Source organism: Bos mutus, chromosome X, assembly GCF_027580195.1.
Source record: "Bos mutus isolate GX-2022 chromosome X, NWIPB_WYAK_1.1, whole genome shotgun sequence".
Classification (NCBI taxonomy): Eukaryota; Metazoa; Chordata; class Mammalia; order Artiodactyla; family Bovidae; genus Bos; species Bos mutus.
In genome coordinates this window covers 91,033,964-91,045,823 of record NC_091646.1, presented here as the reverse complement: position 1 = coordinate 91,045,823, position 11,860 = coordinate 91,033,964, and the positions used below count along the sequence as shown (strand labels likewise).

The following is an 11,860-nucleotide window of genomic DNA, read 5'->3' as shown; positions in this document are numbered from 1 at the left end:
TGCCCTTCTCCAGGGGATCTTCCCAATACAGAAATCAAACGCACATCTCCTGCAGCTGCAGGCAGATTCTTTACCATCTGAGCCACCAGGGAAGCTGCCATGGAGTACTGCTAAGTCACTTCAGTTGTGTCCAACTCTGTGCAACCCCATAGACGGCAGCCCACCAGGCTTCCCGTCCCTAGGATTCTCCAGGCAAGAACACTGGAGTGGGTTGTCATTTCCTTCTCCAATGCAGGAAAGTGAAAAGTGAAAGTGAAGTCACTCAGTCGTATCGGACTCTTAGCGACCCCATGGACTGCAGCCTACCAGGCTCCTCCATCCATGGGATTTTCCAGGCAAGAGTACTGGAGTGGGGTGCCATTGCCTTCTCTGGCCATGGAGTACTACTCAGCAATAAAAAGAAGTGACTACTTACTATATACAAAATAGATAACTAATAAGGACCTACTGTATAACACAGGGAACTCTACTCAATACTCTGTAATGATCTATATGGGAAAAGAATCTAAAAAAGAGTGGACATATGTGTATGTATAACTGAGTCACTTTGCTGTACAGCAGAAACACAACACTGCAAATCAACTATACTCCAATAAAAAATTTTTTCAAAAAATAGGAAATGTGATGAAAAGAAAAGGTGAGTACCAATACATGCAACAGCTTGGGTGAATCCTAAGGGCATTATATTGAGTGAATGTAAGCCAATTTCAAAAGCTCACATACTTTGTGATTTTATTCATATGAAGTTCTCTAGTGACTAAAGTATAAATATGGAGGACAAATTAGTGGTTCGGGGATTTGAGTTGGTGGGGTGACTATAAAGGGTTAGCAAAAGGGTGTTCTTTCCAGTGATGGAAAGTTTCTGTATCTTGATTGCTGTGGTGGTTACACAAATCTACACATGTGAAAAAGTGACCCAGAACTACACACACATTGTAGCAACGTCAGTTTACTGGTTTTGATATGGTTCCACAGTCAGGGAAGATGTAACTATTGTGAGAACATGAGTGAAGGGTAGCTGGGATCTCTCTACACTATCACTGCAATTTCCTGTGAATCTATAATTACTTCAAAGGAAAAAGTTGAAAAATGTAATTTAAAAAATCAACGAAAATAAAACTTTATTGAAAGACATTGAAGACCTAGAGAGAGAGAGGTCAGAGAGCTCACTGAGGGCAGCTCATGCCCCACCCATTGTGAGGTCTTAGAACTTGACTCTGAGTGAGCTGAAGAGGTACTGGAAGTTTCAGAGGTGTCATATCATCAGACTTATGCTTTACCAGGACCCCTCTGACTACTGTGATGAGAACAGAATGAAGCAAGAGAGGGTGTCCTTTTAAGATTAGAGAAATAACAGCTTCTTTGCAAGGGGCACTGACAGGACAGTCGAGTAGAGAGGTGGGGAAATTGATGACGCAAAACAGAGAGGAATTTTAACTTATCAGCAACTCAGCAAAAATAGCTAACTAGTCACCTTAAGCAAACAAAATATATCTAACATACAATGCAATTTACTGATTTATTATCCTTATTGTCTGTGGTCTAACCTCCACCCACTGTAATGTAAGCTGTACAGGGACTTCTGTTTGTTTGCCTGTATATGCCAAGCATGTAATAGCGGCTCCATACAGTTTTTGCAGCATGAACATACTCTTACAGCTATAGAGTAAAAGGTTCTATTGCATAAATACAAGAACTTGCTTTGGAGTGTAGGGCAGTGCTTGGGATGATGGGAAGAAATGAAAGAAACAGAATTACCAAGCCAGCCATTGGTATGATGCCATCCTGTAGGGACACAGAAAGACATTGCCCTCTTATGCTTCATGTTTAGTTTTGAAATCCTTTTGTATCCAGAGTGAAATGTAGGGAAAGATTTTCATTCTCTATCACATGACTACCCAAAGTACACACTTGATAAATACAGTTTGAAGTACTAGGCTCCTTTTCAAGGGGCTCACTAGGCCAGCGATTCTGGTATTAGGCCATATAATTCCTGAAACAACCCCAATCCTGAGGTACACACACCGACCACTGTGAGAATCACTCTGAAAGATTAAATATTTTTATTTTCTTAAAGACTATTTTTAGGGAAGCATTAAAAATGGATTCATTTGGCCAGACCACAGAAGTCAGTTCTCCCAATTTTCTTTATACAATATGCTGAGTATTCTCTCTGACAGTAACCAAGGCCAGTGGAAAAAGGGCTTCTACTGTGGCACACTGACCCTCTTGTCCAGAGCATTCAAGTAAATGTCAGATTCTCTTCTCTAGTTTGGAAAAGTTAAGAAAGAGCATATTCTCTAGAATACAAGTTATGATTTCTGACACTTACAAGGGTACCTTATTCGAAAACAATTCAGCTTGAATTGCTGTTTAAGGGCTGAAGCTCACATACTGCTTTGAGCTGAAGTGTTTATTGCTCAGCTAAGAAACTGGACTTTATTGTAAGTGGTAAATCCATTTCTCTCTCTGTAACAGAGAATAATCAACACGTGCCTTTCCTGTCCTCAAAGAAGCAGTTGTCATCCTCATAACCTAGTAAGTTATAACTGAACTCATTATCTCATTCACACAAGGCTGCCATTTTAATCTGTGGGAATTACTACAGTAAACACTTCTCTAAGTAGAATAGATGGAAGTTATATCTTTTTAAAGATTTTTTGATCTCCATATTTTAGGGGAAAGTCAGTCTTGGATCTCTTGTGACAGAGATGAACTGAAATGATAGGTTATTGAGTTTTTGCAAATCAACATACAAGATTGCTGACATTTTTGTGTGCATACACTTCTATGAATTCTAACACATCTATAGATCTGTGTAACCACCACCACTTAGGATACAGAACAACTACATCACACACCCCACCTGACTCCCTTTTGCTATCTTGTAGCAGGAGTTGTCAAACCACATCCGAGTCAAATCTGGCCTGTGGCCTATTTCTAGGGCCAGAACTTAAGAATGCTTGTTACATTTTTAAAGCATCACAAAAAGAACAAAAGTAACAAACAAAAATAAAGAACATGGAACAGAGGCCATATGTGACCTACAAAACCTAAAATTTACTATCTGTCCCTCTGCAGAAAACATTCTGTAGTCATGCTCTTGCCCTGCCGCTAACCCTTGGAAGCCACTAATCTGCTCTTCGTCATTACTGTATTGTCTTTGAAAGATGTCATACAAATGGAATCACACAGTATGTAGCCTTTGGAGACTTTGGAGCACTATGCCGTTGAGATTCATCCATGTTGTTGCATTTGTCAGTAGTTCTTTCCTTTATATTGCTGCGTGCATGCGTGCTAAGTCGCTTCAGTTGTGTCTGACTCTTTGCGGCCATGTGGACTGGAGCCCACCAGGCTCCTCTGCCTATGGGATTTTCCAGGCAAGAATACTCAAGTGGGTTTCCATGCCCTCCTTCAGGGGATATTCCCAACCAGGGATTGAATTCACATCTCTTACATCTCCTGCATTGGCAGGAGGGTTGTTTAACACTAGGGCCACCTGGGAGGCTCTGAGTAGAATTCTATTGTAAGGATATAACACCAGCTATTTATTCATTCACTCGTTGAGGGACATTTGGATTGTTTCCAGTTTGGGGCATTGATGAATAGACCTGCTGTGAATATTCATGTATATATTTTTCAGTGAAAATAAGTTTTCATTTCTCTAGGGAAATACCTAGGAGTGGGATTGTTGGGTCATATGGTAAGCATATGTTTAACTGTATTAAAAAAAAAAAAAAAACACTGCCAAACTGTTTTCCAGAGGGGCTGTACCATTTTGCATTCCAATGAGTAAAATATGACACCTCCAGTTGCTCTGCATCCTTTTTAGCACTTGGCATTGTCAGTATTTTTTTATTGTAGCCATTCTAATAGGTATATAGTGGTATTTACTTGTGGTTTTAATTTGCATTTCGCCAATGGTTAATGATGTTGAATATCTTTATGTGCGTATTTGCCATCCATATATCCTGTTTGGTATAGTGTTTGTTCAAGCCTTTTGCCATTAAAAAAAAAATTTTTTTTATTATGAAATAGCTAAATTCATGGGATATTGCAGGTAGTACGGACAGGTCCCATGTAACCTTCACCCAGTTTTCCCAAATGGTTACATCTTACATAACTATAGCGTAATATCAAAACCAGGAATTGACATTGGTTGATGTGTGTATATCATTTGATGCCGTATTGTCATCAGTATGGTAGATTGATGTAGATTTGTATACTCACCACTGCAAGGAAGATGCACAGCTGCTCCATCACCACAAGTATCTCCCTTGAGCTACCCCTTTATAGCCAGCCATGCACCTCCCCTCAAACATCCGTAAGCCCTGGCAACTGGTCATTTGTTTTCTATCTCTATACTTTTATCACATTGCAAATGCCATATAAATGGAATCATATTGTATGTAACAGTTTGAAATTGCCTTTTTTTTAAAAGTGATACTCTCAGTTCAGTTCAGTCGCTCAGTCGTGTCCGACTCCTTGCGACCCCATGAATCACAGCACGCCAGGCCTCCCTGTCCATCACCAACTCCCAGAGTTCACTCAGACTCACGTCCATCGAGTCAGTGATGCCATCCAGCCATCTCATCCTCTATCATCCCCTTCTCCTCCTGCCCTCAATCCCTCCCAGCATCAGAGTCTTTTCCAATGAGTCAACTCTTCGCATGAGGTGGCCAAAGTACTGGAGTTTCAGCTTTAGCATCATTCCTTCCAATGAACACCCAGGACTGCTCTCCTTCAGAATGGACTGGTTGGATCTCCTTGCAGTCCAAGGGACTCTCAAGAGTCTTCTCCAACACCACAGTTCAAAAGCATCAATTCTTCAGTGCTCAGCTTTCTTCACAGTCCAACTCTCACATCCATACATGACCACTGGAAAAACCATAGCCTTGACTAGCTGGACCTTTGTTGGCAAAGTAATGTCTCTGCTTTTGAATATGCTATCTAGGTTGATCATAACTTTCCTTCCAAGGAGTAAGCGTCTTTTAATTTCATGGCTGCAGTCACCATCTGCAGTGATTTTGGAGCCCCAAAAAATAAAGTCTGACAGTTTCCATTGTTTCCCCATCTATAAGATCTATCCAAATTATTGCCTGTATCAAGAGTTCATTGCTTTTCATTGCAGGGTCATTATTCCATGGGCTTCCCAGGAGGCTCAGTGATAAAGAATCTGCCTGCCAAGCAGGAGATGCGGGTTCAATCCCTGGGTCGGGAAGATAACCTGGAGAAGGAAGTGCCAACCCACTCCAGTACTCTTGCCTGGGAAATCGCATAGACAGAGGAGCCTGATGGGCTACAGCCCACAGGGTCACAAAGAGTTGGACACGACTTGGCAAGTAACTAACCAACAACCAACCAATTATTCCATGGTGTAGATGTATCATGGTATGTTTAGTCATTCGATTATTGAGGAACATTTTGGTTATTTTGAGCTTCTGACTACTGCAGATAATGCTGCTCCAATCATTTGTGTACAAGTTTGTGTGGACACAAATTTCCAAATCTCTGGGATAAATACCCAGGAGTATGATTGCTGGGTTGTACTTCAAGTTTTGCCCATTAAAAAAAAATTGGACTCTTTGTTTTCTTATTGTGTAGTTTTCAGCATTCTTTATTCATAATGGATACAAGTCCTTTACTTTTTAATGGATCATATTTTCAGTGTCACGCCTAAGGAATCTTTGCCTAACCACCAATAATAACGATTTTCTCCTACTTTTCATTCTAAAAGGTTCATCACTTTAGGTTAGGTTTTACTTTTAGATGTGGGATCCATTTTGAATTAATTTGGGGATAAGGTGTAAGACTTCGATCAGGTTCACTTTCTTTGCATGTGGATGTTCAATTGTTTTAATACCATTTGTTGAATAATCTGTTCTTTCTCCACTGAATTGCCCAATGTGGTATATCATACAATGCAATGTTGGTGGTGGTTTAGTCGCTAAGTCATGTCCGACTCTTGCAATCCCGTGACTGTAGCCTGCCAGGCGAGAATACTGGAGTGGGTTGCCATTTCCCTTTCCAGAGGATCTTCCCAACCCAGGAATTGAACCCAGGTCTCCTGCATTGCAGCAGATTCTCTACTGACTGAGCTATGAGGGAACCCTTCTATGCAATGTTATTTGGCAATTAAAAAAGAAGTGAAGTACTGATACAAGTTACAATAGGAATGAACCTTAAAAACATTAAACTAAGTGAGAGAAGTCAGTCACAGAAGACAACATATTGTATTCATTCTATTTATGTGAAATGTTTAGAATAGGCAAATCCATAGAGATAGAAAGTAGTAGATTGGTGGTCACCTAGGGCTGGTGGGTTTGGGAGGAAATGAGGAGTGACTGATAATAGATACAGGGCTTCTTTTTGACGGGATAAAGTTCTACAAGTGATTGTGGCAGTAGTTGCAGAACTTTGTTAAACATTGTACACTTTAAATGAACTGTATGGTATGTGAATAATATTTAAACAAAGCTGTTATAAAAATTTTTTTGAAGAAATAAGAATGTTTGTGAAATCACTTAATGACAGAGCATAGCAACAAGCAAAATTGAGGATAACTGAGCAAAAAGTAAGTGGTTCCAGTCAATTTTAGAGCAGGGCAATAGTTAAGGGTTGCTCAGAAAGCTATAAAGTGTTCAGTAAGTTCTGAACATAAATTTCTTTAAAGGGACTCAAGTCTGTCATTGAGTGCTGGTAGGAGTGTAAATTGACATAACCTTTATGGGAAGCAACTTGTTGATGTATGTCAAGAGTTTTCTTTTAAACCTGAAGAATCTTTTGCCTAGCAATTCCACTTTGAGAAAATCTAAGAAAATAAAATACATTAAAAGATTTATGTGGGGGGTGGGGGGTAGGAAAGGGATGGATTGGGAAATTGGGATTAGCAGATGCAAACCATTATACATAGAATGGATTAAAAAACAAGGTCCTACTACATAGCACAGTATGCTGCTGCTGCTGCTGCTAAGTCGCTTCAGTTGTGTCCGACTCTGTGTGACCCCATAGACAGCAGCCCACCAGGCTCCCCCGTCCCTGGGATTCTCCAGGCAAGAACACTGGAGTGGGTTGCCATTTCCTTCTCCAATTCGTGAAAGTGAAAAGTGAAAGTGAAGTCGCTCAGTCGTGTCCGACTCTTCGCAACCCCATGGACTGCAGCCTACCAGGCTCCTCCATCCATGGGATTTTCCAGGCAAGAGTACTGGAGTGGGGTGCCATTGCCTTCTCCGATAGCACAGTATAGTACTGACTATATAGTATTGACTATAGTCAATATCCTGTGATAAACCATAATAGAAAAGAATATAAAAAAGAATATATATATAAATATACATGCATAATAACTGAGTCACTTTGCTTTACAGCAATAATTAACATGACACTGTAATTCAAGTATACTTCAATTAAAAACAAAACAAAAACTCTGAATGGTAGAAGAAAAATGTGTTGGAAGAAGGTACAGATGGAATGATATGGATGTTTAGAGAAGAACCATTTCAATGAAATATATACACTAAATTTTAAAAAAGATTTATTAACACAGATAATACTAGAAGTTTAGAGATAAACAGAATGTGGGGAAGTATTATATACAACCATGCAATGAATATGGAGCAGTCATTGAAAAATCCTTTTTCTAACACCTTTATGGAGATGTAATTGATAGATGAGAAACTGCATATATGTAAAGTATACAACTTGATAACTTTTGAGGTATATGTATCTATTAAAATATCACCTTAATAGGATAATGAACATGTTCATCACCCCCAAAAGTTTCCTCATCCCCCTCTTGCTCCACACCAACCACCACCACCCACCAGGCAACCACTGATCTGTTTTCTGACCCTATAGATTAGCTTGCATTTTATAGAATTATATACAGGTGAAATTATACTACTGTGTACTTTTTTTGGCTTGGACCATTTCATTTAGAATAATTATTTTCATGATTCATCTGTGTCGTTGTGTGTTGCTGTGCTTAGTCACTCAGTCATGTCTGACTCTTTGCAACCCCATGCACCGTAGCCCACCAGGTTCCTCTGTCCATGGAATTTTCCAGGCAAGCACGCTGGAGCGGGTTGCCATTTCCTACTCCAGGGGATCTTCTCAACCCAGTTCTCCCTCATTGCAGGTAGATTCTTTACCCTCTGAGCCATTGTATCAATAGTTTATTCCTTTTGAATGGTGAGTAGTGATCCACTGTATGGATATACTACTTATTCATTCACCTATTGATGGCTAATTGGGTGGTTGTTTCAGTCCTTGGCTATTAAATAAAGCTGCTATGAAAATTCACATACAAGTCTTTGTGTTGACACATGCTTTCATTTCTCTTGGATAAACACCTAGAAGTGAAATATTAATATTAATATATATAGTAGATGTATATGCAACCTATTGAGCAACTTCTAAATTGCTTTCCAAAGTGGTTATACATTTTATATTTCCCAACAGCAGTGTACACAAATTACAGTTCTTTCACATCCATATCAACTCTTGGCACAGTCAGTCAATTTTAGCCATTTTAAAAGGTGTGAGATAGTATTTCCTTGTGGTTTTAAATTCTAATTCCCAAATAACTAGTAATTTTGAATATTTTTTCATGTGCTTATTTGCTATTAATATATCTTCTTTGGTGAAATATCTGTATAGCTTGCTCACTTTTATTTATTGGGTTGTTTGTTTTCTTATTATTGAGCTTTGAGTGTTCTTTATATAATCTCAATACAAGCCCTTTATCACATACATGACTTACAAATATTTTCTCCTAATATGTTGCTCATCTCTTCATTCTCTTAACAGTCTCTTTTGAAAACGAAAAGCTGTATATTGTAATGAAATTCAATTTATCATTTTTTTTCATGGATCGAGCTTTTGGTGCTGTATCAAGGAAATTTTTGTGTAAATCAAGACCATAGTTTTCTATTTTCTTCTAGATGTTATATAATTTTTACATTGAGTTCATTGATCTCTTTTGAATCCCTTTTTGTTGTCAGGTATGGATTCAGATACATTTTTATTTTGCATTATGGATAGCCAGTTGTTCCAGCACAGTTATTTTTTTAAATTATCCTTTCTTCACTGAATTGTTTTTGTACCTTTGTCATATGTGTCCATATGTGTGCAGGTTTATCTACTCCATTCCACTGATCTAATCACCTAGCTTGATGTCAATCCCATGGCATCTGGATTACTATAGCTTTATAATAAGATTCTGAAATCAATTAGCTTTAATCTAATTTTGTTCCTCTTTGTTGAAGTTATTTGGCTATTCTAGGTCCTTTGTATTTCTATGTGAAATGTAGGACCATCTTGTCAGTTTCGACCAAAAAGCCTGCTGAAATTTTGACTGGGATTGCATTTAGCCTATAGATCAATTTGGGGAGAACTGATATAATAGTATTAATCCTTATGACACATGAATACAGTATATCTCTTCATTTATTTAGGTCTTAATTTCAGCAATGCTTTGTAGTTTGTAGCATACTGATTTCCCACAGTTTTGTTAAATTTACTGCTAAGTTTTTACTATTTTTTGATGCTAAATAGTATTTAAAATTTTAATTTCTGATTGTTTTTTTTTTTTTTTTTACTTTTTATTTGCATTTATTTTTTTTGTGCATTTATTCCCGGGCCATAAGTTTTTGTTTCTTCAGTTTCTTCTGGGATATCTTTTTCTTCTGTGCAGCCTCCTCTTCTGGTTTAGGAACAATCTGTTCTTTTTCAGTAAGGATCATCTCAATGTGGCAGGGAGAGCTCATATAGGGGTTGATCCGACCATGAGCTCTGTAAGTCCCGCGCCACATCTTGGGGGCTTTGTTCACTTGGATGTGCTCAATGACCAGAGAATCTACATCTAACCCCTTAAGTTCAGCATTACTCTCTGCATTTTTGAGCATGTGTAGTAAAAATTCAGCACTCTTTTTGCGCCACCGACCCTGCGTCCAGCCCCACTGTTTGGCCTGTGCACACCTACCAGCTCCACCGTTGTAACGACGGAATGGCACACATTGCTTCTTTAAAGTGACATCCTTCAGATACTTGGTGGATTTTCGGATATGCATACCCTTTATGGCCTGGGCAGTTTCACGAGTGTTCTTAAGTGAACACGAAGATTTGCACCTCTTGATTTGCATGATTTTGTGGGGTTTTCTGGGTCAAGTGAATAGCGCACCATTTTTAGGGGTCACCTCAGGCCGCTGACCGGAAAAGCTAATTTCTGATTGTTAATGCTCCATAAAATACAATTGATTTTTGTATGTTGATCCAAACTTCCATTCCTGGGATAAACCCCACTTGGTCATGGATATTGTTGGATTCAATTTGCTAAAATTTTGTTTAGACCTTTTGTATCTCTGCTCATGAGGGATATTGATCTTTAATTTTTCCTTTTTGTAAAAGCTTTTATTAGGTTTTGCTATCAAGATAATGCCAGACTTATAGAATGAGCTGGGAAGTATTTTTTTCTTCAGTTTTTTTGTAAGAGTTGCAAAGAATTGGTATTATTTCTTCCTTAAATGTTTCATAGAATTCACCAGTGACAACATCTAGGCCTAGTGTCTTCTTTGTAGAATCATTTTTAACTGAAAATTCTATTTATTTAATATAGTACTTTTAAAGTTTTTGTTTTTTCCTGCGTGAACTCAAGAAAATCAATTTTGTTGCTCTCAAAGTAGCAGCTTAGGGTTTCATTTATTTTCTCTATCATTTTTCTGTTGTCTATTTCATTGATTTCATCTCTAATATTTATTTCCCTTTTTCTGGTTAGTTTGGGTTTAATTTGCTCTTCTTTTTCTAGTTTCTTAAGGTAATAGAAGTTAATGAATTGATTGAGACCTTTCTTATTTTCCCATATAAGTATTTAATGCTATAAAATTTCCCCTAGGTACTGCTTTAGCAGCATTCTGCAATTTTGATACACTGTGTTTCATTTTCAGTTCATTAAAAATGCCTTCTAATTTTCCTCTTGATTTCTTCCTTTACCCATGGGCTATTTAGATGTGTGTTGTTTAGCTTTCAAACGCTTACAGATTTTTCAGATATTTTTGTTGTTGATTTTAATGTAAATCTCACTGTGCTTAGAGAAGATATTCTATATGATTAGATCCTTTTAAACTCACTGAGACTAATTTCATAGCACCTAATGTGTTCTGTCCTGGTAAATGCTCCATATGCAATTGAGAAAAATATATATTCTACTGTTGTTAGATGGGATGTTCTATAAACATCACCTAGGTCAAATTATTTGATTGTGTTGTTCAAGTCTTCTATAGCTTTACAGCTCTTCTTTCTGCTTGCTCTATCAATTATTTAGAGGGGCTATTAAAATAAACTGTAACTGTGAAATTTACCTACTCCTCTACTCAGTTCTCTCAGACTTTGCCTCATATATTCTGACAGTCTGTCATAAAGTATATGAATGTTTTAGATATGTTCTTCTGATGAATTGACCCCTTTAAGAGTATGAAATGATCTTCTTTATCCATGGTAGTATTCTCTGCTCTGAAATCTATTTTGTGTGATATTAATCTAGCTGCTCAAGCTTTTTTTGATTCGTGTTAGCATTCACTTTCCATCATTTTACTTTTAATTCACTTGTGTTTTTATATTCAAAGTACATTTTTAAGTTGTACTCTTATGAGAAAATAATTTACAGACTAGAATATGAGTATTACAATTCCTTTTGCCTGTATTACAATTCCTTTTGCCTATAGCCTTACAGTTTCTAAAGCATCATTTTCCAAAAGTACATCAGTTTCTTTTTTAAATTTGCACACATTAGAGCTCACTCTTAGAAATATACAGTTCTATGGATTCCCTATAGTTCAAATGCAGAGTAATGTATCTATCATCC

At 37.7% G+C, this 11,860-nt stretch overlaps 1 pseudogene; it reads right to left on the bottom strand.

Moving 5' to 3' along the window:
* Positions 1-9,606: 9,606 nt before the first annotated feature.
* LOC102273967 (large ribosomal subunit protein uL22-like) lies at positions 9,607-10,183 on the bottom strand (annotated as a pseudogene).
* Positions 10,184-11,860: the final 1,677 nt, after the last annotated feature.